General features: G+C 44.7%; 1 pseudogene; it reads left to right on the top strand.

Annotated features, from left to right (window-relative positions):
- The first annotated feature begins 19,387 nt into the window (after window positions 1-19,387).
- On the top strand, window positions 19,388-23,153 carry LOC125082363 (ATP-sensitive inward rectifier potassium channel 12-like; annotated as a pseudogene).
- The last annotated feature ends 1,559 nt before the right edge of the window (window positions 23,154-24,712 follow it).

The following is a 24,712-nucleotide window of genomic DNA, read 5'->3' as shown; positions in this document are numbered from 1 at the left end:
CTGCAGAGACAGAGCCGAGGAGTGACTCTCAGCTCAGGGTTGCCTTGAACCGGTCGCAGGCTCGGTCAGCTCAGAGCGCGGCCGGAGGCCAGGGTGACTGGAGTCGTTTGGCGCTGTTCTCTGAGGGCGCACTGAGGAGTGGGGCCCCGGGCTCTCGGCTCCTCCGGGCCGGAGACCGGGAGGCCGCCATCTTCATTCCCGTCCTCCGGACTCTACGGAAAGCGCTCAGGAAACAAAAGCTCCCGAAAGTGAACCCGAGCGGATGACTCAGCGCGGCCCCGGGTAAGGGCGGTGCAACTCCGCCTGGCGCAAAGACGCTTGAGAATCACTACAACGGGCCCCTCCCCCAGAAGATCTATGGAAAACCCAGCCAGGACCAAGTTCACCTACCAAGGAGAACGGCGGAATTCCAGAGGAGAAGAAAGCAAAGCACGGAACTCATGGCTTTCTCCCCATGATTTTTTAGCCTTGCAGTTAATTTAATTTTTTTTTTCTTTTTCAATTTTTTTTCTTTTTCTCTTCTTCTGCTAAATTTTTTTTAACTTTTACCATTTTCCTTTTTTTTAACGTTTTTTAAATAGTTTAATATATATATATTTTTTCCTCTTTTTATATTTTTTCTTTATCGGCTTTCTTTTTTTAATAGTTTTTTTTTCTTTCTTTCTGAACCCCTTTTTATCCCCTTTCTCCCCCCTCACAATTCAGGATCTCTTCTGATTTGGCTAAAGCATATTTTCCTGGGGTTGTTGCCACCCTTTTAGTATTTTACTTGCTCCTTCATAAACTCTTATCTGGACAAAATGACAAGGCGGAAAAATTCACAACAAAAAAAAGAACAAGAGGCAATACCAAAGGCTAGGGACCTAATCAATACAGACATTGGTAATATGTCAGATATAGAGTTCAGAATGACGATTCTCAAGGTTCTAGCCGGGCTTGAAAAAGGCATGGAAGATATTAAAGCAACCCTCTCGGGAGATATAAAAGCCCTTTCTGGAGAAATAAAAGAACTAAAATCTAACCAAGTTGAAATCAAAAAAGCTATTAATGAGGTGCAATCAAAAATGGAGGCTCTCACTGCTAGGATAAATGAGGCAGAAGAAAGAATTAGCGATATAGAAGACCAAATGACAGAGAATAAAGAAGCTGAGCAAAAGAGGGACAAACAGCTACTGGACCACGAGGGGAGAATTCGAGAGATAAGTGACACCATAAGACGAAACAACATTAGAATAATTGGGATTCCAGAAGAAGAGGAAACAGAGAGGGGAGCAGAAGGTATATTGGAGAGAATTATTGGAGAGAATTTCCCCAATATGGCAAAGGGAACAAGCATCAAAATCCAGGAGGTTCAGAGAACCCCCCTCAAAATCAATAAGAATAGGTCTACACCCCGTCACCTAATAGTAAAATTGACAAGTCTTAGTGACAAAGAAAAGATCCTGAAAGCAGCCCGGGAAAAGAAGTCTGTAACGTACAATGATAAAAATATTAGATTGGCAGCAGACTTATCCACAGAGACCTGGCAGGCCAGAAAGAGCTGGCATGATATATTCAGAGTACTAAATGAGAAAAACATGCAGCCAAGAATACTATATCCAGCTAGGCTATCATTGAAAATAGACGGAGAGATTAAAAGCTTCCAGGACAAACAAAAACTGAAAGAATTTGCAAATACCAAACCAGCTCTACAGGAAATATTGAAAGGGGTCCTCTAAGCAGAGACCCTCAAAGTAGTAGATCAGAAAGAAACAGAGACAATATACAATAACAGTCACCTTACAGGCAATACAATGGCACTAAATTCATATCTCTCAATACTTACCCTGAATGTTAATGGGCTAAATGCCCCAATCAAAAGACACAGGGTATCAGAATGGATAAAAAAACAAAAACCATCTATATGTTGCCTACAAGAAACTCATCTTACACCCGAAGACACCTCCAGGTTTAAAGTGAGGGGGTGGAAAAGAATTTACCATGCTAATGGACATCAGAAGAAAGCAGGAGGGGCAATCCTTATATCAGATCAATTAGATTTTAAGCCAAAGATTATAATAAGAGATGAGGAGGGACACTATATCATACTCAAAGGAACTGTCCAACAAGAAGATCTAACAATTTTAAATATCTATGCCCCTAACGTGGGAGCAGCCAACTATATAAACCAATTAATAACAAAGTCAAAGAAACACATCGACAAGAATACAATAATAGTAGGGGATTTTAACACTCCCCTCACTGAAATGGATAGATCATCCAAGCAAAAGATCAACAAGGAAATCAAGGCCTTAAGTGACACACTGGACCAGATGGACATCACAGATATATTCAGAACATTTCATCCCAAAGCAACAGAATACACATTCTTCTCTAGTGCACATGGAACATTCTCCAGAATAGATCACATTCTTGGTCCTAAATCAAGTCTCAACCGGTATCAAAAGATTGGGATCATTCCCTGTATATTTTCAGACCACAATGCTCTGAAGCTAGAACTCAATAACAAGAGGAAATTTGGAAAGAACCCAAATACATGGAGACTAAACAGCATCCTTCTAAAGAATGAATGGGTCAACCAGGAAATTAAAGAAGAATTGAAAAAATTCATGGAAACAAATGATAATGAAAACACAACGGTTCAGAATCTGTGGGACACAACAAAGGCAGTCCTGAGAGGAAAATATATAGCGGTACAAGCCTTTCTCAAGAAACAAGAAAGGTCTCAGGTACACAACCTAACCCTACACCTAAAGGAGCTGGAGAAAGAACAAGAAAGAAACCCTAAACCCAGCAGGAGAAGAGAAATCATAAAGATCAGAGCAGAAATCAATGAAATAGAAACCAAAAAAACAATAGAACAAATCAACGAAACTAGGAGCTGGTTCTTTGAAAGAATTAATAAGATTGATAAACCCCTGGCCAGACTTATCAAAAAGAAAAGAGAGAGGACCCAAATAAATAAAATCATGAATGAAAGAGGAGAGATCACAACGAACACCAAAGAAATACAGACAATTATAAGAACATACTATGAGCAACTCTACGCCAACAAATTTGACAATCTGGAAGAAATGGATGCATTCCTAGAGACATATAAACTACCACAACTGAACCAGGAAGAAATAGAAAGCCTGAACAGACCCATAACCAGTAAGGAGATTGAAACAGTCATCAAAAATCTCCAAACAAACAAAAGCCCAGGGCCAGACGGCTTCCCGGGGGAATTCTACCAAACATTTAAAGAAGAACTAATTCCTATTCTCCTGAAACTGTTCCAAAAAATAGCAATAGAAGGAAAACTTCCAAACTCATTTTATGAGGCCAGCATCACCTTGATCCCAAAACCAGACAAGGATCCCAACAAAAAGAGAACTACAGACCAATATCCTTGATGAACACAGATGCAAAAATTCTCGCCAAAATACTAGCCAATAGGATTCAACAGTACGTTAAAAGGATTATTCACCACGACCAAGTGGGATTTATTCCAGGGCTGCAAGGCTGGTTCAACATCCGCAAATCAATCAATGTGATACAACACATTAATAAAAGAAAGAACAAGAACCATATGATACTCTCCATAGATGCTGAAAAAGCATTTGACAAAGTACAGCATCCCTTCCTGATCAAAACTCTTCAAAGTGTAGGGATAGACGGCACATACCTCAATATTATCAAAGCCATCTATGAAAAACCCACCGCAAATATCATTCTCAATGGAGAAAAACTGAAAGCTTTCCCGCTAAGGTCAGGAACACGGCAGGGATGTCCGTTATCACCACTGCTATTCAACATAGTACTAGAAGTCCTAGCCTCAGCAATCAGACAACAAAAGGAAATTAAAGGCATCCAAATCGGCAAAGAAGAAGTCAAACTATCACTCTTCGCAGATGATATGATACTATATGTGGAAAACCCAAAAGACTCCACTCCAAAACTGCTAGAACTTGTACAGGAATTCAGTCAAGTGTCAGGATATAAAATCAATGCACAGAAATCAGTTGCATTTCTCTACACCAACAACAAGACAGAAGAAAGAGAAATTAAGGAGTCCATCCCATTTACAATTGCGCCCAAAACTATAAGATACCTAGGAATAAACCTAACCAAAGAGACTAAGAATCTATACCCAGAAAACTATAAAGTACTCATGAAAGAAATTGAGGAAGACACAAAGAAATGGAAAAATGTTCCATGCTCCTGGATTGGAAGAATAAATATTGTGAAAATGTCTATGCTACCTAAAGCAATCTACACATTTAATGCAATTCCTATCAAAGTACCATCCATTTTTTTCAAAGAAATGGAACAAATCATCCTAAAATTTATATGGAACCAGAAAAGACCTCGAATAGCCAAAGGAATATTGAAAAAGAAAGCCAAAGTTGGTGGCATCACAATTCCGGACTTCAAGCTCTATTACAAAGCTGTCATCATCAAGACAGCATGGTACTGGCACAAAAACAGACACATAGATCAATGGAACAGAATAGAGAGCCCAGAAATGGACCCTCAACTCTATGGTCAACTCATCTTCGACAAAGCAGGAAAGAATGTCCAATGGAACAAAGACAGCCTCTTCAATAAATGGTGTTGGGAAAATTGGACAGCCACATGCAGAAAAATGAAATTGGATCATTTCCTTACACCACACACGAAAATAGACTCAAAATGGATGAAGGATCTCAATGTGAGAAAGGAATCCATCAAAATCCTCGAGGAGAACACAGGCAGCAACCTCTTCGACGTCAGCCGCAGCAACATCTTCCTAGGAACATCACCAAAGGCAAGGGAAGCAAGGGCAAAAATGAACTTTTGGGATTTTATCAAGATCAAAAGCTTTTGCACAGCAAAGGAAACAGTGAACAAAACCAAAAGACAACTGACAGAATGGGAGAAGATATTTGCAAATGACATATCAGATAAAGGGCTAGTGTCCAAAATCTATAAAGAACTTAGCAAACTCAACACCCAAAGAACAAAGAATCCAATCAAGAAATGGGCAGAGGACATGAACAGACATTTCTGCAAAGAAGACATCCAGATGGCCAACAGACACATGAAAAAGTGCTCCATATCACTCGGCATCAGGGAAATACAAATCAAAACCACCATGAGATATCACCTCACACCAGTCCGAATGGCTAAAATTAACAAGTCAGGAAATGACAGATGCTGGCGAGGATGCGGAGAAAGGGGAACCCTCCTACACTGTTGGTGGGAATGCAAGCTGGTGCAACCACTCTGGAAAACAGCATGGAGGTTCCTCAAAATGTTGAAAATAGAACTACCCTATGACCCTGCAATTGCACTGCTGGGTATTTACCCTAAAGATACAAACATAGTGATCCGAAGGGGCACATGCACCCGAATGTTTATAGCAGCAATGTCTACAATAGCCAAACTATGGAAAGAACCTAGATGTCCATCTACAGACGAATGGATAAAGAAGATGTGGTATATATACACAATGGAATACTATGCAGCCATCAAAAGAAATGAAATCTTGCCATTTGGGACAACGTGGATGGAACTAGAGGGTATCATGCTTAGCGAAATAAGTCAATCGGAGAAAGACAACTATCATATGATCTCCCTGATATGAGGGAGAGGAGATGCAACATGGGGGGTCGAGGGGGTAGGAGAAGAGTAAATGAAACAAGATGGGATTGGGAGGGAGACAAACCATAAGTGACTCTTAATCTCACAAAACAAACTGAGGGTTGATGGGGGGAGGGGGTTGGGAGAAGGGGTGGGGTTATGGATATTGGGGAGGGTATGTGCTATGGTGAGTGTTGTGAAGTGTGTAAACCTGGCGATTCGCAGACCTGTACCCCTGGGGATAAAAATATATGTTTATAAAGCTGTAAAAAAAAAAAAAAAAAAAAAAAGAAAGAAAGAAAGGATGAATCCCCAAGTTTTGTAGCAACATGGACGGGACTGGAAGAGATTATGCTGAGTGAAATAAGTCAAGCAGAGAGAGTCAATTATCATATGGTTTCACTTATTTGTGGAGCATAACAAATAGCATGGAGGACAAGGGGAGATGGAGAGGAGAAGGGAGTTGAGGGAAATTGGAAGGGGAGGTGAACCATGAGAGACTATGGACTCTGAAAAACGATCTGAGAATTTTGAAGGGGTGGGGGGTGGGAGGTTGGGGGCACCAGTTGGTGGGTATTGTAGAGGGCACGGATTGCATGGAGCACTGGGTGTGGTGCAAAAATAATGAATACTGTTATGCTGAAAAAAATTAAAAAATTAAAAAAAAAAAAAAAAAAAGAAAGCCGATAAAGAAAAAATATAAAAAGAGGAAAAAATATATATATTAGATAAACTATTTAAAAAACGTTAAAAAAAAGAAAACGGTAAAAGTTAAAAAAAATTTAGCAGAAGAAGAGAAAAAGAAAAAAAATTGAAAAAGAAAAAAAATTAAATTAACTGCATGGCTAAAAAATCATGGGGAGAAAGCCATGAGTTCCGTGCTTTGCTTTCTTCTCCTTGGAATTCCTCCGCTCTCCTTGGTATTGAAACTGCACTCCTTGGTAGGTGAACTTGGTCCTGGCTGGGTTTCCCGTTGACCTTCTGGGGGAGGGGCCTGTTGTAGTGATTCTCCAGCGTCTTTGCCCAGGCGGAGTTGCACCGCCCTTACCCGGGCCGCGCTGAGTAATCCGCTCGGGTTTGCTTTCGGGAGCTTTTGTTCCCTGAGCGCTTTCCGTAGAGTCTGGAGGACGGGAATAAAGATGGTGGCCTCCTGGTCTCCGGCCCGGAGGAGCCAAGAGCCCGGGGCCCCACTCCTCAGTGCGCCCTCAGAGAACAGCGCCCAATGACTCCCGTCACCCTGGCCTCCGGCCGCGCTCCAAGCTGACCGAGCCTGCGACCGGTTCAAGGCAACCCTGAGCTGAGAGTCACTCCTCGGCTCTGTCTCTGTAGCCGGCTTCCCCGTTCGAATACCGTTAAGCTCTGCGACACTCAGACACCCCCGATCCTTCTGCGAACCTGTGGGACCTGAGGCCGCGCTGACCCCGCCTGGGCTTCCAGTTAAGCCTCTGGAGCGATGTCCCTCAGCGGAACAGACTTTTAAAAGTCCTGATTTTGCTCCGTTGCTCCGCCGCTCGCCGGGAGCCGGCCCCTCCCCCCGCGGTCTATCTTCCCGTCGCTTTGGATTCACTTCTCCGCCAGTCCTACCTTGCAGAAAGTGGTTGATTTTCTGTTTCTGGAATTGCTGTTCTTCTTCTCTTCAATCTCCCATTGGATTTGTAGGTGTTTGCAATCTTTAGATAAGCTATTTAGCTGATCTCCCGCTACCCGAAGTAGTCTCAGCCTGCTACTTCTCCGCCATCTTGACTCCTCCTCGATTATAGATGTTAACCACATCTTCAAAATATCATCACAGTGTCATGTAAACCCTGACAGTTGTTGTTTGTTGTTGTTTTTCTCTTTTAATTCAAGTACCTGAGTTAAGCTTTGCTTGCCCCCACTTCAAAGAGGCATCCACTTCAAAGATAGTGATCCTGAACAGACACATTTCCAGCCACACAGTGAATAAGAGCCAGGCCACCTTCCCACGCTAAGGCTTCTTGGTTTTAGGGATATTACTTGATTGCAGTAACTGCCCATTTGGCCATTTGTTTTTTCCTGGCTTTAAATTCCCTCTCATGTTTTAAGTTCACCAACAGCAAATAAAAGCAGAAGCCCAGGTCCATTCTCCCTGTGTGTCTGTCTGTCTGTCTGTCTTTCTGTCTCTGTCTCTCTCTCTCTCTCATGCCTTCTCTCTTTCTCTCCCCCTCCAATGACCTCATTGTGTGGTCCCAGATGTGCTGTGTAATTTTTAGATCTTACAAGTAATATAGCTTCATTTTCTTTAATTTTCACCATGGTTATTGCTGAAGGGTATCTTTCCACCTTAATAAGAACTACAGAGGCTAGCCCAACCACAACATTGGTTATTGGTAGGCTAAGACCAGCACCCAAAAACAGTAACACCTAGATTACTGTTTGATAAATCAACTGAGTACCATAGCCCAGTCAAACTGACACATAAAACAAACCATCACAGGAGGTATGATTGAGAGATCAAATAGCTTACCATATCACTTAGCTAAGAGGACCATGTACATATTTTCTGGGCTGAATCTGGTATGGAAGAACACATCTTATGTAGATTAATTTCAGCTCTGTGTCATTGATGTCACTTTTTTGGGAGAGGGAGGGGGCTCTTCAAGAGCTAAGCGTTGTTTCAGAATGAGGAAATGTTGTAATTCCCAATACAGACAGACCCTGAGGGCTGAACAATTCCTTTTATTATTCCTAGTAGTGATATCATTGGATCCATGAATTAAGAATTAGGATGTCACTTGGTCTTGGATCTTAGACGAAGTGATGAAAAGACAAAAGAATAATTCAAAATTCATTCAGAGTTGTGGTGTCCAGTAGTGGCTAAAAGCAGCTGTGACAGTAACGGAAAAAGTGGTGTCATAACAAAACTGTTACTGTAGTGTTAGTTTGGTCACTATTCTAGCAGTCTTTATATACCTGGGTCCTGTATACCCTGTCAAGTTCATCCCCCCCACTTACCAACAGGTTATTTGAGTTACCCACATTCTCAAAGTTTCTCTTTTTACAAAAAATTTCCATCTCTTTCAATGAAGAACCAAGTCAGATAAATTGTCTTTTTCTTCACAGTCTTACTTCTGGAAGAAAAGTACACAGTGAAGACAATGATACTGGCCTGGTATCTTTCTTTTAATTACTTCCTTGCTAATTTAATAGCACTACCCTGGGACCCTTGAACAGAGCCTTGGAGTAGTCTGGTGGGGAGAATTTGTGTTTGGGTCTCTTCATATGGTACAAATGGAGGTTAGAATGAAGTTTCTAATAATTTATTGCACTTGCCTTGTGCATTTCCTGTCAGCTCAGAAGCAATCCAGTGTTCTATATGGGCTATTTAAAAATTTTTAGCAAATTATTTCAGTTATCATTTCAACATAAAAAATATAGCATGAAAGAAACTCAACTTACAACAGGATCATATCAAGTTTAATAACCATCTAGTATTATAGCCAGGAGTGAAATAAGAAAGTAAGACATTTCACTACATGAGTCTGTAATGAATTTCAGTACAGATGTATTAAAGCTGAGTGAATTCAAATTTCAATAGAAAAGCTCACTATTGAGAAGGAAAGAAAGATAACCAAACATCACTTGGTATAATAGTTTGTTGTGGAAAAAGAAAGTAGGTGAAAAGAATAACATTGAGGATAGGTTTTTTTCCCCCTCTCTACCATGACATAAGGGTAGTTTTTTGTTGTTGTTGTTGTTTTGTTTTGTTATTTTTTTTAAAAAGATTTTATTTCTTTATCTGACAGAGAGAGAGAGATCACAAGTAGGCAGAGAGTCAGGCAGAGAGAGAGGGGGAGGCAGACTCCCCACTGATCAGAGAGCCCAAAGAGGGACTCGATCCCAGGACCCCAGGATCATGACCTGAGCCAAAGGCAGAGACTTAACCCACTGAGACATAAGGGTAGTTTTTAAGGAGGTATTTCTATGGAGTGAAATATGGGGGGAGGGAGTTATTTTAAGGAGATAAAAGAATTAAGGTAATAATAATAGTTAATATTGTTTATTCTGTGTCTGGCCATTCTTTGTGCTTTATGAACCTTATCTCACTTAATCCTCTTCACATTATAAGGAAAACAATGACATCATCTTCAATATGCAAATAATAAAAGTGAGACTTAATGAAGTAAAATAAATTGCCCAAGGTCTTGGAGTTAGTCAACATTGATATTGGTACTCAAGCAGTCTGACTTCAAAATTTGGGTTTCTAACCAATAAGATGGCCATGAAGAAGAACCTTAAGATGTGAACAGGATAAAAGAGGAGTTAGGATGACCCTTAAGAGAGAAAACTGGGATGAAGATATGGAAAGACTTGAAAGAGAGAAGGAGAACTGGTGATGAAAAAGATGGGATCTCTTCAAGTGAGATCTATTTTATTTTATTTTTAAAATTAATTTATTTGAGAAAGAGAGAGAGAGAGAGCAGGCACGCATACATGGCAGGAAGGGGGCACAAGGAGAGGGAAATAGAGAATCATAAGCAGACTCCGAGTGAGCCCCCAGGTGGGGCTTGATCCCACCATCTGAGATCACAACCTGAGTCAACACCAAGAGTTGACACTTAACTGAGTGTGCCACCGAGGCACCCCTTCTTTCTGTAAGATTTAAATGGCAGAATTAAGGAGAATTAATAATCAATGAATGAGGAGAGGAGAGAAATTGAGAATTACTTTCATTACTGGTTTTTCAATCTTGGAGTACCAGGTCATAGAAATGCTGGAATGGAAGGTCTGGGGGCAGAAAGGGTAACATGTGAGAGAATAATCTATAGTCAGAGCATGTTGAGTTTCAGTTGCCTATTTTGACACACATTTGGAAACATTCTTCAAACAGGAAAATATCAGATGAGAGACCAGATTGAAAGGGATACCATATTGTTCAAATGAAAATACAGAGTGCCAGTTACATTTCAATTTCAGACAAATGACTTCTTTTTACTATAAGTATGTTCATAGGGAGTATGACATAGGGAGATGGAGAGGAGATGGGAGTTGAGGGAAATTGGAAGGGGAGGTGCACCATGAGAGACAATGGATTCTGAAAAACAATCTGAGGGTTTTGAAGGGGTGGGTGCTGGGAGGTTGGGGGAGCCAGGTGGTGGGTATTAAGGAGGGCACACTTATTGCATGGAGCACTGGGTGTGGTGCAAAAACAATGAATTCTGTTATGCTGAAAAGAAATAAAAAAGAAATTAAAAAAAAAAAAAAGAGAGACCTTCTGTGAGCCCACCAGCTGCTGGATGTCCTATCTGGTTTCCAGACCTTGCCAGACATCCTGCTACCCCTCGAGGACCTCCATGCTCTTCAATCTCTGCCAGACAGTGTCTCTGGGCTTTGGCTCCAGCAGCTTTCAATCTTTTGGTTGTGGCTCTCCCTCTCTGGGCTTTGGATTGGGTGGTTTCCAGTCAGTGGGCTGTGGTCCCAGTGCCTTTTCATCCCTGGGTTGTAGATCCAGCTTTTACTGTCCACTCTACTACTCTTCTAGAAGCTGCCAGTCTGCTTTCTACCAACCAACCTGTGGATCTGGCTTCTAATAATCTTATGTTGGAACATAATACCTATTATGTCTAGAAATTTACCACAATACCAACTATGTCAAGATCCATGCTATCTATTGATGTTTGTCCTTATCATTAGCTTATAAATTTGACTTCTATTGTGACCTTCTATGGTTTAGAAATAACTGGAATTCCAGTAATTGGAAAATGTGTTCATGGAAGAAAGATATTGAAACAACTTTCTAATAGTTATATATGCAATATTGAAACATATTATTTTAATCTTTTTTAATATCTCCTAGTTATTTTTTCTGGTGCATTTTTTCAAATTTTAAAAAAATGGAAAAATCTAAGTTTAAATAAAAGTATGTTACATGACATTCACATATATGTTTTCGTATTGTTTACTCCATGTCTTCAATACTACTTCTAATATCTGACTGGATATTTCTGTACTTATATTTATCATTCTAATTTTTTTTTTTTTATTTAAGGGATTCCTGGGTGGCTCAGTTCATTGAACATCTAGCTCTTGATTTTGGTCCAGGTCAGGTCCTGATCTCAGGGTTGTGGGATTGAACCCCATGTTGTGCTCTGTACTTAGTGCAGAGTGGGCTCCTCCCTCTCCCTCTGCTCCTCCTCACTCATACTCTCTCTCTCTCTGAAATACACACACACACACACACACACACACACTTCTGAAAAATAAAATCATCTACTGTCTTTTTGGTTTGAAAGAAATTGTTTTGTCTTTAATGTCCACTCCATACCTTCATATGATAAAACCTAAAAACACATTTTTAAGACTACAAACCATTATGGCCTATCGCTCTGTATGGTGTATAGTGTTTTTATATAAAATAATTATAAATTATAATGGATATTAAATACACCACAGAATTTTGGAAGGAAGGCAACTCTAATAAAATATATCCTAAAGTACTTGAGAAAGTGGAGTGAAGCTCTCCAGTCAGAAGTTAGACATTAGTGAGTTAGATTTGGTGAGGTTCCACTCACCCCACTCAATTGACATAGGAAACCAAGTCTCGAGTGTTGAGTCACTATATAGTACGCTTGAAACTAATGTAACACTGTGTGTTAATATACAGTAACTAAAATAAAAAGTAAATAATGATAATGATAAAAAGAAATCAAGTCTCTAAATGAAATATCTAACACAATCCAACATTTATTGGTAAGAAGCCCCACTATAGTCAGTCCTGTAGGTTTGATGAAATCCCAACTTGCTCCTGTTTTTTGGTTGTTCAGTTAATAACACTTGTTTGAAAACAACAACAAAACAAAATTCAAGACCAGTGCAAATATTTTGTTGTTACAGCATTCAGCTAGACATCCAGGCAGCTGATGACCTGGGAATCAGTTCTGCCCCAGACTTTTATCCACTAAGTCAAGAACAACACTACTAAAGGCACAGATAACTAGATTCTCACCCACAGGGTAACCATATGTCTTGGTTCATTCCGTTTGTCTCAGCATCCTGTCTCCTCTGGTAATGGTCTTAGATTTTTTTTTACTCTTTATTTATGATGAATAATAATTGAATTAACATAAGTGAGATTGGTTTGAGAGACCTCAAACTTCAGTCATGCTTTTAGCTCATGGAGTATAAGAAGATGTATGCATAGTGAGCAGTGGTTTTATTTTAACCAACGTTAAATCTGGAAGAAGACAAGCCTTCTCCTGTCCTTCCTTTGTTCATCCTTTTTTGAGTAAAATAGAACTGTCAGTTTTCTGTCAAAGGCAGTGTGCAGAGGGATCATTGAAAGACAAATTACACTCAGATACAAGGGATAGGACCGCTTACACATTCATATCCTGGTGGCAGGTTATTTGTTGGTCTAAAGCAGCCAGTAAATACTGATAGGGTTCTTTCCATAGGCTGCAGCATGCAATAATATACACCAAGTGACCAGTAGGTGGAGATAGTGAGGAACTTGAGAATTACCAATGGGTTGTGCATGAAGTAAGAGCATGAAATTGAGGCTGCCACACAGCATATTAAGAATAATTTACATGCTCTTGCTGGAGTGGCTTGACCATATATTATATTGTTTAAACGTGCAACTACTTGTTTTGTCTGGGAATATCTTTCTTCTTTAAACTTTGCAAAAAAATTATTTTTAGGAGCAATGAGCTAAAATGGAAGAAATTCATCGTTAGTGAAAAAGTGAATAGGTAATTTCTGTTCCTAAAGTAAGTTGATGGTGAATATTTCATTTGTAAAACAATTTGATGCCATTTATTATCTACTATGGGGTTCAGCAATGTCACGGACCACATGAAAATTCAGACAATTTTGTTGAAGAAGCAACAGTAACCAGTTCAAAAGAAAGCAGAAGTGTTCTTTGAGGTTTTTTCTGTGTACCCATGTGTGTATTTACTTATTTTGTATTTGTGTAAGCGAGTATGTAAGTAATCTTTACACCCAATATGTGGCTCAAACTCATGACCTGCAAATCAAGAGGTGTATGCTCTTCCAACTGAGCCAGCCCCCCAAAAATAGTATTTTTTTTAAGATTGTGATGAAAGAAAATCTCTCTAAGGAAGCCATTTAGACTTCTTTCTAAGTCAGCATGACTATATATAAACTTTACTCAAACCGCAAGTTTGATTTATGGCCCACCACGCATGCGTTGTACATCTGCTTTGTGAATGAGTAGCCTAAAGGAAAACCATCTTGTCCTTGAGATATCAATCCGTGCTCCTACTCTCCAGATTTTGATGTTAAAACTAGGATTTCTACCTATATGCTCACCTACATTTTTTTAGCTTTTCCAAGATGTAGAAAAGCATATTATCCTGTAAAGACTTCATTCTCTGGAACACTTTCTTTCTCCTGAAGATCCTGTTTCTTGGGCAACTGTCGTAATTGGGGCTCTATTTTTTCCGTATTGGAGTTCTCTTTCTGGTAAATTTACATCACCAGTTGCTTCCAAAGATGATGACTTATCATTAGCAGTTGCAAAAGATTGTTATTAGATCACTGAGATGCATACATTTTCATTGAGGTCAAATAACTCTTCTAAATGATTTTCACTCACGTTAAACCCTAAATTTCCCTGTGCGCAAAACAACACACACACAGAAGCAATAGCTGTTGATGTGCTCTTCTATTAGCAGCAGAAAAACTTCACTAAGAATTAGATGAAGGCAGTTTTATGTCCATATTGTCAAAGGCTTATGTAGAAAATGAACTAATTCTAATAATGATTTGATTTCTTCATCCATTTGACTCTGCCACCTCAAAACATGCCTCTCTGTCCTGCAATTATTTTAAGCTGGGTATTTTTAAGAAAATGCAGACACAAAAGAATATCTGAAAATTGAGTAGAAGGTATCCTTTTATAAGAGACATTTATATTCATAAGGGAAACCTCTGTTTGTAAAAGTGTCCCCTGCCTTGTGCCAGGAAAAGGGGAAGGACTCAACAGTCCAGCAATCTCAATATGCATAACAACTTCAGTCTTGTTTACTGGTCTTTTCCTAGTCACCTCTATAACTGACTCCCTCCCCCCAAAATTTTCCTTTGTCTTGAGCTACAGATGGTATTTAAGGTGATGGCTTTGGCCATGTCAAGTGGTTACTTCCTACCTTGGAGTTATACAATAATTATTAAATTTTTGTCTTACTCCAATTCATCTGTTTTATTTATTTATTTTTTAAAAAGATTTTATTTATTTATTTGACAGACAGAGATCACCAGCAGGCAGAGAGACAGGCAGAGAGAGGAAGGGAAGCAAGCTCCCTGCTGAGGAGAGAGCCTGATGTGGGGTTTGATCCCAGGACCCTGGGATTATGATCTGAGCCAAAGGCAGAGGCTTTAACCCACTGAGCCACCCAGGTATTCCAGTTCATCTGTTTTAAGTCAATTTAATTATTAGACCAGCCAAAGAACCTCAAGAGTAGAAGTAAAATGTTCCTGTCCCCAGCACAGTACAAAGAATCCAAGTAAAGTTCATAATGCTCTATTTGACAATGTTAATGTAAAATTATCTAAAAAGGTCAACATCAAAGATAAAATTATTGGTTGCCTCAGTAATAATAAAAGTGTAAATCTGGAGAAGGACAACATCTTGGTAAAGGCAGGTAAGTTTCCTATGAAGAAGAAGTAACAGTTGTAAGTATTTTAAACAAATAACTCATAATTGTATCCAAATACACTGTAATAGTCTGCTAATGAAAGATGAAGTTGTAGTTTTAAAATTTTAAAAGCATTCATGAATATCCACAGTAGGTTAGTTTGGCAATCAGTGCTTTTCTTTACCTCATAAATCACATCTGTTGTATTATTATCCTTGTGCCTTTGTGTTGTTGGTTTTTAGGCTGTTAGTATGCTGTTTTTTTTTTTTTTTTTTTTTTTTTTTTAAAGATTTTATTTATTTGACAGAGAGAGATCACAAGTAGACAGAGAGGCAGGCAGAGAGAGAGGGAGGGAAGCAGGCTCCCTGCTGAGCAGAGAGCCCGATGCGGGACTCGATCCCAGGACCCTGAGATCATGACCCGAGCCGAAGGCAGCGGCTTAACCCACTGAGCCACCCAGGCGCCCCAGTATGCTGTTTTATATAACAAGGCACACACAAGAGATTTTCTTCTGTTTCTTGATTAGGCTACTACTCTGCCATGCTGGATTCTAAATCTTCCCCTCCCCATCCCCCCCAACACCCCTATGCTACTTCTGCACAAACAGTACTACTTTTCTCTATTCAAGGACTTTCCCTTGATTTTACTCAGATTGCTTCCACTCCTTCAACCTGATTCAGCAAGATGGGACTGCTGTTTATAGTTTTTGGGAAATATCACAAGATTTTGGCAATTTTACTGTTTCTCTTTTAACTTTCATAGAAAAGTTTCTAGGAACAACAGTGTTTGTATTGGGGAAATTTGAAAGAAAATTAAGAAATCTGCCAAGTTACATAAGAATCATCTTTTATCTTTTTATTTATTTTATTTTTCAATTAAAAAAAGATTTTATTTATTTGACACACAGAGAGAGACATAAACAGAGAGTAGTAGAGTGATAGGAAGAAGCAGACTCCCCCTGAGCAGGGAGCCCAATGCTCAATCCCAGGACTCTGGGATCATGACCTGAGTTGGAGGCAGATGCTTAATGACTGAGCCACCCAGGCACTCCATTTTTAAAAGTTTAAACAGGAATTTGATCACCTCTAATTGCTGGTATTGAACTTGAATATACCAAGTGAGGTGTGAGAGTGCTTTTATTTTTTAAGTTATTTTTGTTCATGGCATTAGTATTAAAGAAGGGAACATTCTGATGTGACACTAATAATAATAATTAAAGTGAGGAATGTAGGATTTGTCACAGCACTCAGGATTTCCAGGGATCTCTTCCTGAGAGGTAGTCATATATTTCTCTCTCAGTCTTTTATTAAGTATTATAGTTAATACAAATATTTAATATTAATAAACATAAATGTTTGTTCAACATGGCTCAGGTGTGTTGCTCTTAGCTTGAAAGGCTGAACCTTGGAGAAGCATAGGAGGTTATTCACACTTCCTTAGCCTTTCTTAGGTAGGTACTCCCTGCCTAAGATTTCAAAACTCACATATGTTTATACATAAGCGTCAGGAACACACCACCTGTGGTAGGCAGGGATTGCGGCACTTAGACAAACAACAAAGAGCATACATAGCATCTATCCTGGGAGTTAAGGCTCATAATTTTTCTGCTGAAAATCCACTCAGATGCTAGACTCTGAAGTATGTGTCTATTGATGTATAACTTTATCTTATAAATTATATCATATTCTTGTCTGCATTTCTAGTTTGTGTACCAATTTCTTTGTTCTCCTTTATCAGCAAAAATTCATGACCTTTAGTCTCAGCGTGTCACTGACATTGAGATATGCAAAATATGGACATTCAGGAAATGAATACTTCCCAACAAGAAACATAAAGAATGTCAACAGATATTTCCTCTAATCTATCATATTGTGTGTCCAAACCCAGTCTCAGAGTCGTATCGATCTTTAAAAAAATCTCCCAAATCCATGAAGCACAAAACTACAGGCAAATAATGATAATAAAAAGATCAACAATATATTTGAGTGCCAGCTTACAAAAATTTATTAGATTAAAATGTTCATTTTTATGAACCCTGCTCGGACCTTCAGTCTCCTTGCCTGCAACTTGAAGATTGGATCTGTCAAGCTCTCTCGCTAAAGATGTCAGCAGTTCCTAGAGTAGGAGAGTTGCGGAGGCTGTCCTGGGACACCGGGGAGGTGGTGGCAGCTGCCCGCAGGCCACGCGCTGGCTGTCCCGGAACCACAGGATCTCCGAGGAGTTTTTTCCCATTGTAGGCTTTGATCACGAGGTAGTGAGTGCCCCATCCCAGGACGTTCCAAGCAAGGACCCTGGGTCATGGGTGCCCATGAGGGGCTCACCTCTGCTTTCAGTGCCAAGATTCGGGGCTGTCTGTCTGTCTTACTGGCACACAGTTCGGGACCTGAAAGACTGAGATGGGAACTCAGTGTCAGGCTTGCGGTCTGACCCTGGGGCCTGGCGGTGACGGGGTTGGTTTCTCTCCCACCTTCTAGACTGGAAACTTGCTGCTTAGGGGTCATGTGACCCTGGGCAAGTGACTAAGTCTGCACTTCAGTTTCTTCATCTGGAAAATGGGGATAATAGTCATAAGGTTGTTGCAGGGATTAAGTGAGGTCACTGGGGCTCCTTGAACCAGGTCGGGCATGCAGAGAGCACACAGAGGGCACTTATCAGTGTGCTCCTGCCTCCGAAGCTCTCCGGCCACGGAAAGGCCTGGTCGGTGGCGGGGGGGGGGGGGGGGGGGGGGGGGGGGCTTCAGCTCCTCCCACTCTTGTAGCTAGTGCTTTCTTGACATCTGAGACTGGGCCCCCGCCTTGCCCTCTTTCCCTGCCAGATGTGCCAAAACCTGAGGTGCCCAGAGCCTCAGGGGACAGGCCATGGGGTGTCCTGCTCCATCCAAAGGCACCTTCCAGTGACTTCTGGGCCACACCATTTTGTCATGTGGTTGCTGCCTCTCTAAAATCTCCCAGCCCAGGCCCTGTTGTGCTCCAAATGCTCCGGTGGCTGGGAGTCTGTCTGTGTCCACAGAGCTGTGGCTGGCAGAGAAGTGGGCTCAAGAGACAGCAGGGCTGGGGACAGCTTCTCTGTCTCCTGGAGGTGTCTGGGTCTCCACACTGCACTGCCCCCTTCTCTGCCTGCCGGACTTGCCCCACTACCCACCTTCAGTGTCGGAGTCACCTCATCTATCTCAGGTAGCTCACCCAGGGGCCCCTCTGCCGCTTCCCTCCAGACAACACCTCCCCACTGGCTGACCTGGGCGTCTACCAACAGTGATCCTAACCCTTGCCTTTACCGTCTCATCCAAGCCCATGAATTGCTTTGTGACCTGGGACAAGTCTCAGCCTCAGTTCTCAAATCTATGAAATGGGGATCCAGTCTCCTTACTTGCTAAGGCCTCTTGTAGCAAAACAAATCTAATAACATTTCTTTTCTGGTCTAACTGTATGCATCCACTGAGCAAGAGTGTAGGCAACAGGCCTGCGTATCCCTGGTTGGGGATGTTGTCCCACATTTCTGAAATTGAGTCATTAAAGATCTCAAGGCTGTGTGACCTTCTTGCCACACCCGTGTTTGTCTACGTGGAGTGTCCTTGGGATGTTTGTCAAGTTTGTGGTGCCGGGGTTTCTACTTACGGGTCCTCTTCCATATCTTTCTTTGTGGAGCTGCATTCACCAAGAGCCTGGGAGGGGCTCCCCACACCCCGAGTGTCACATGCACATACACACACACACACACGCACACGCACACGCATACATATACACACATGGCAGGATGGGGTCATGGAAAGCTGAGGACTGGAATGATACCTGGAGCTCCAACTCTATCTCTAAACCTTAGTTTCTGGGTGACTTTGGACAGTGACTGATCATAGTCTCAGTTGCTAGCTGAGAAACAGGGGGGCAAGTGTCAATGTGAACTTGTTGATTTTCTGTGTGGTTTGAGGAGGAACATCAACAGAAGAGGGGCTTCCCAAGCTTGTGTGACACAGTCTGGGTGGGTCCCAGGTGCGCAGCCCAGGGAGAAACACCAGGAGTCACTGCAGTTCCCATCCTGGCCTGGAAGCTGGCCAGGTGTGGGGCTCCCCAGCTAATGGGAGCAGCCCACCAGGCTGGGCTCTCTGGCCTTTGATTCTTCTGATTCTGTCCCTTGCAGGCCTCAAGCTGCTCAGAGCCCCAGTTGGAGCAGCCATGACCCGCTGGACGTCCCTCAAGGCATCCAGACCACATAAACCTGCCCCCTGAGGTCCAGTGGCCTGCTGCCAGCATCTAAGTACTGGGCCCTGGCCTCCTCCGCCTGGAGGGCCCAGGAGTCTGGGGCTGAGCCATCTTCTCAGCACAGTACCCGGGGTCCCCACCACCCCTGGCTCCCTGCCTCCTGGCCCAGGCAGAAGCAGCATCCACCGTCACAGCCCCAGGCCTCAGCTCCTCAGACCTATGGTGAGGTGGCCAGCTGGAGTAGCTGTGGGGGGGGGGGGTGGCAGTGTGAGAAGAGGCCTCCGCAGAGCCTGACATGCCCGCAGCAGGAGACCTCACATTGTCTAGAGTCGTTCGAATTTCAGCTCTCCTGCTTATTGGCTGTGTGGCTTTGGGGAAGTCACTTAACCTCTCTCAATCTCCATTCTTGGTAGAAGTAATGATGGCAGCCACCTTCTTGGGGTTTTGCTAGGATAATCTAAGACCATTTGCTAATGTGTCTGGCCTGCTTTCTCTGCAGTTTGAGGAGTGGGCAGTAAGGGCCGTGAGTGTTATATATGTGCCCACTCTGGAGATTCAGAAACATCTGAGAAACAACAGAGACAGACCCTAGGAGGGATGTGCAGCCTGGCTGCTCATTTGGACTTCTTCCTCACCTGTCTCCCAAGTGTTTGAAGCATAGGTCAGATGTTGTGCTCCCTCTGAGGCCCTGGCTGCACCTGGCCACACAGACAGGGGCTAAATCCCAGTGTTGCCTCCCTCTGGCCATGTCACTTCCAGTCTCTGGGTTTCTGGTGGGTGCTCGGCCACCTGCTTCTGCTTCTGGACCGGCTGCCCTGGGACCTTCTTATCTGGGGCCTCATTGTCTTCTGGGCACTTGAGGGTTCCCAGCCTTGTCTAACACTGGCCTCCTGGTGTGAACAGGTGGGGGTTTGGGGTGAATGGGGTCCCCAGTGGTGGATGGAAGTATGCCCGACTCAGCGTCCTGGCCAGGCCAGCCGGCCAGTGTTCTCCCCCTCCTTCCAGCTCAGTCCTGCTGAACGAGGCTGAGTGCCTGAGCACCTGCAGCCCTGACGCTAAGGTTTAGATGGCCTCAGTGCCCATAGGGCCAGGTGGCACCATGGCCTCTGGCCTGCAGGTGCCTGGGCCTGGCACCAACAGGCCAGGCCGGAGCCAGCGGGGGGAGGGGGAGGGGGTAGCCAGCTGCTACCATCCGATCTGGGGGCTGAACGTGGTCTATGGGCCTGAAAGCAGTGTGTCCGGCTGCAGGTGTCATGCTGTGGGACATGCGTGAGACAGCTTGGTGTGCATACATATGTGCGTGTGTGTGACAAGCCCACCAAGTGCTCCTCTGAATGGGCCAAGGACAGTGACGCTCTGAGTGTTGCCTGGATGTTGTCATTTAGAGCTGAGAAAGGCAGTGATGGGGAAGGCCGCTGGGATGTGGTCAGTCAGTGACCCCTCTGGGTACTGACCCATGGACCCTCTCCTAGTTACAGATGGAGGCTGTGGTGTATGGGCACTGAGAATGGGTGCAGTGGGGCACAGGGTTTGAGCATCAGGATGGCATCCTCGGGGCCAGCCTCTGCTCAAAGCCCGGGGGGTGAGACAGCAGTGAACCACATAGCAAACTCACGATGCTTGGGAGGCCAGTGGTCTCACAGTGGGATCAGTGTGTGAGTGCGATCCCAGGCCTGTCCTTCCCGTTACTGTTACTACTGTTATGGGGTCCGAAGGCGGTGCTTTGGGGTTACCGTGAGGACCTGGGTGAGGGGTTACAGTCTCCCATGTGTTCAGGAAGCTGCTCTTGGGCATGGAGGCCAGGGACTGAGGGAGGTGAGGCAGTGGGAGGGTGTCCAGGCTGAGAGTGTGAGGGACTGTCCTGAGGAGCAATGCATAGGCTGTGAGGGGCAGCGAGTGAGTGAGGAGCCTGTACCTGAGAGCTGAGGGGTCCCGGACTCTCTTCACTCAGGCCTCGCAGGTGCCAGCAGAGATCGGCTTTGAGCAGAGGACAGCCAGGCTCCCCCACTGCCTCTGGACTGGAGTGGGGGCCGGAGCACAAAGGCTGGCGAGGCGCTGCCATGCTGGTCCGGGTGGGTGATGATGGGGACTTCTCCCACGGCAGTGGGAGAAGAGATAGGATTATAAATACACTTTGGAAGCGGAGCCTTTGGTAGGGGGGTGCTCAGATGGACTGAGGATGAAGGCTTTTGGCCAGAGCTCCTGGGAGACTCCAGGTCTGTTTTCCAAGCCAAGAAGGAGGTTGAGGGGCTGGCTGAGGAGGGAAGATGGAAAGCTCAGTGGGGGGTGAGTCGGGGTGAAGTCGGCCGCCAGCCATCGCCGAGGGCCCCAGCTGGGGGCAGAAGTCTGGGCCAGGGTGGCCTGTTCCGCCAGTCCTTCTGTCTTCTCTGTTGCAGGAGCCGCCCCCAGTGGAGCCGGCCCAGGGGAGAGCCAGGGCCCCCCCATCCCCAGGATGACCTCGGCTGGCAGGGCCAACCCCTACAGTATCGTGTCATCGGAGGAGGATGGGGTGCACCTGGTCACCATATCGGGGGCCAACGGCTTCAGCAATGGCAAGGTGCACACGCAGTGCTGGTGCTGGAACCGCTTTGTCAAGAAGAACGGCCAGTGCAACATCGAGTTTGCCAACATGGATGAGAAGTCGCAGCGCTACCTGGCTGACATGTTCACCACCTGCGTGGACATCCGCTGGAGCTACATGCTGCTCATCTTCTTGCTAGCCTTCCTCACCTCCTGGCTCCTGTTCAGTGTCATCTTTTGGGTCATTGCTGTGGTACATGGTGACCTGGAGCCGGCCAAGGGCCGTGGCCGTACTCCCTGTGTGATGCAGGTGCACAGCTTCATGGCTGCCTTCCTCTTCTCCATCAAGGTGCAGACCACCATCAGCTACAGGCTGCACTGTGAGATGGAGGAGTGTCTGGTGGCCATGTTCATGGCGGTGGCACAGTCCATTGTGGGCTGCATCATCGACTCCTTCATGATCGGCTGCCATCATTGCCAAGATGGCTCGGCCCAAGAAGCGGGCGCAGACGTTGCTGTTCAGCCACAATTAGGTGGTGGCCCTGCGTGATGGCAAGCTCTGCCTCATGTGGCACGTGGGCAACCTGAGCAAGAGCCACATCATGGAGGCGCATGTGCAGGCCCAGTTCATCAAGCCGCGGGTCACCGAGGAGGGCGAGTACATCCTGCTGGACCAGATCGACATAGACGTCGGCTTCGACAAGGGCCTCGACTGCATCTTCCTCGTGTCCCCCATCACCATCCTGCATGAGATCAACGAGGCCAGCCCACTGTTTGGCATCAGCCAGCAGGACTTGGAGACGGGTAACTTCGAGATCGTGGTCATCCTAGAGGGCATGGTGGAGGCCACGGCCATGACCACGCAGGCCCGCAGCTCCTATCTGGCCAATGAGATCCTGTGGGGCCACCGCTTCAAGCCTGTCCTCTTCAAGGAGAAGAACCAGTACAAGATCGACTACTCCCACTTCCATAAGACCTACAAGGTGCCCTCCACACCCTGCTGCAGCACCAAAGACCTGGTGGAGAACAAATTCTGCTGCCCAGTGCCAACTCTTTCTGTTATGAGAATGAGCTGGGTTTCCTGAGCCGCAACGAGGAGGATGAGGTAAATGGAGACCAGGATGGCTGCAGCCTCCAGGCCCAGCATGACTTTGACAGACCTCAGGCAGGTGGTGGTGGCCTCAAGCAGCGGCCTTACAGACAGGAGTCAGAGATCTGAACCACCATGGGCCAAGGTGCAGCATCCGCCCCACCAGGTGTCCCTCAAGGACCCTGGGTTTGAGCAGAACGGGCCAGGTGCCCCGGTTGCAGACTCAGTAGCTTTTAGATGCTTTATGTTTCTTCACAGTGGCCTGGGAAGGTTGGCGGGAGAATGCGCGACCAAAGCGGGCAGCCACTGGCCTCAGAGACTGGAGCAGTGCAGAGAGGTAGCCTCTTGGGGTCCGGGCCAGGAGCCAGGGGCTTCTGTCTGAGGCTACAACTTCTACCTGCTCAGAGGTGGCTCAGTGGCCATCCAGCCTCTGTGGGTAAAGGCTGACAGGCGGCATGGCACCTCGCTGGAGAGAGGAGGTTTCTCCTGGAGAGAAACCCTGGTTTTGGCTTTCTCAACCATAGCTTGAGTAAGACTGTTTACAAAAAAAAAAAAAAAAAAAAAAAAAAAAGATTAACACATGATTGACAAAAAATAAATAATTTCTGGGGATTATAAAAATGGTCAGTGAGAATTCCATTGGTCTGCTGAGATGCGGGTTTTAGATGGGGGCTCCACGAGGTTCCCCGAGGCTGGACAGGCCTCCCCTCCATGAAGGCCAAGTGTGTGCCAGGTTGCGCCATCTGCACAAGCACAAGAGAGGGGCTCATCTGTGGTTCCTTCTGCTCATGGGCGGATTAGATGATGTTTGTGATGGAAAAACCAAGACCATGTTAATGATCATGATAAAAGCTTTCCAGAGTCATAGAGGTAGGGGTAGGGGCTGGGAAAAAAACTAGTTTGAGCTTTTTGAGTTTGACTTTTGTACCTTAGAGGTGCGTCTCAGGGATGGATATGGGACCTGACTGCCATGGAGGGTCCGCTCTCCCTACCCCCACCAGATTTTCCTGTTTTACTTCCCACCTTTTCTGCCCAATAGCCTCCATCCTTTCCGCAGTGAGGGATGCTTGGAAAATGTTGGAGTAGATGGCTCCATGGGAAGGGAGGGCAGGTTCCCAGACACCCAGGAAGCAGACTGGCCCTATTCCCACAGGACCCCAGTGTGAATCATGCCTTAGAGACCCCAGGTGGGCCAGCCCCGGGAGTTTCTGTTTTTCTCGGACTCGCCTGTCCTCCCAGCTGCCCATGATTCCACCATGAAGTCCTCACCAGCCTGTGTGTCTGCAGAGGCGGGTCATCTTGGCCTGCTCTCCGCACCTGGGGCAGCCTAGGTGAGTACAGGGGCATCCCAGCCAGGCTGTCCCCGCTGAAGGGCGGAGGAATGATCTTAGAAGAGGTGTGCAGTTGTCAGCCAAGATGACCGGGAGTGGTGCTTGCATCCTGGCAGCCTCATCAGGAAGAAGTTTGCAGCTATTGGCTCTGCTGGCCCGGAAGCAGGCCTCTGGGCCACGGGCTGCCCAGCGTGGGCTTGTTCTTGGTAGAGGACACAGCTGGAGGGGATGGAGCAGGCCAGGCCCTTCCCAGGACAGCTAAGAATTTTGTCCTCTCGAATGACCAGGCCTGTAAGGAAGTCCTTAATTAGAAAGCCCATATGTGTCTCTCCAGGCTGCCAGCCTTGGCCACCCAAC

This window comes from Lutra lutra, chromosome 12 (genome assembly GCF_902655055.1).
Source record: "Lutra lutra chromosome 12, mLutLut1.2, whole genome shotgun sequence".
Lineage (NCBI taxonomy): Eukaryota > Metazoa > Chordata > Mammalia > Carnivora > Mustelidae > Lutra > Lutra lutra.
This window is presented reverse-complemented; position numbering and strand designations above follow the sequence as displayed.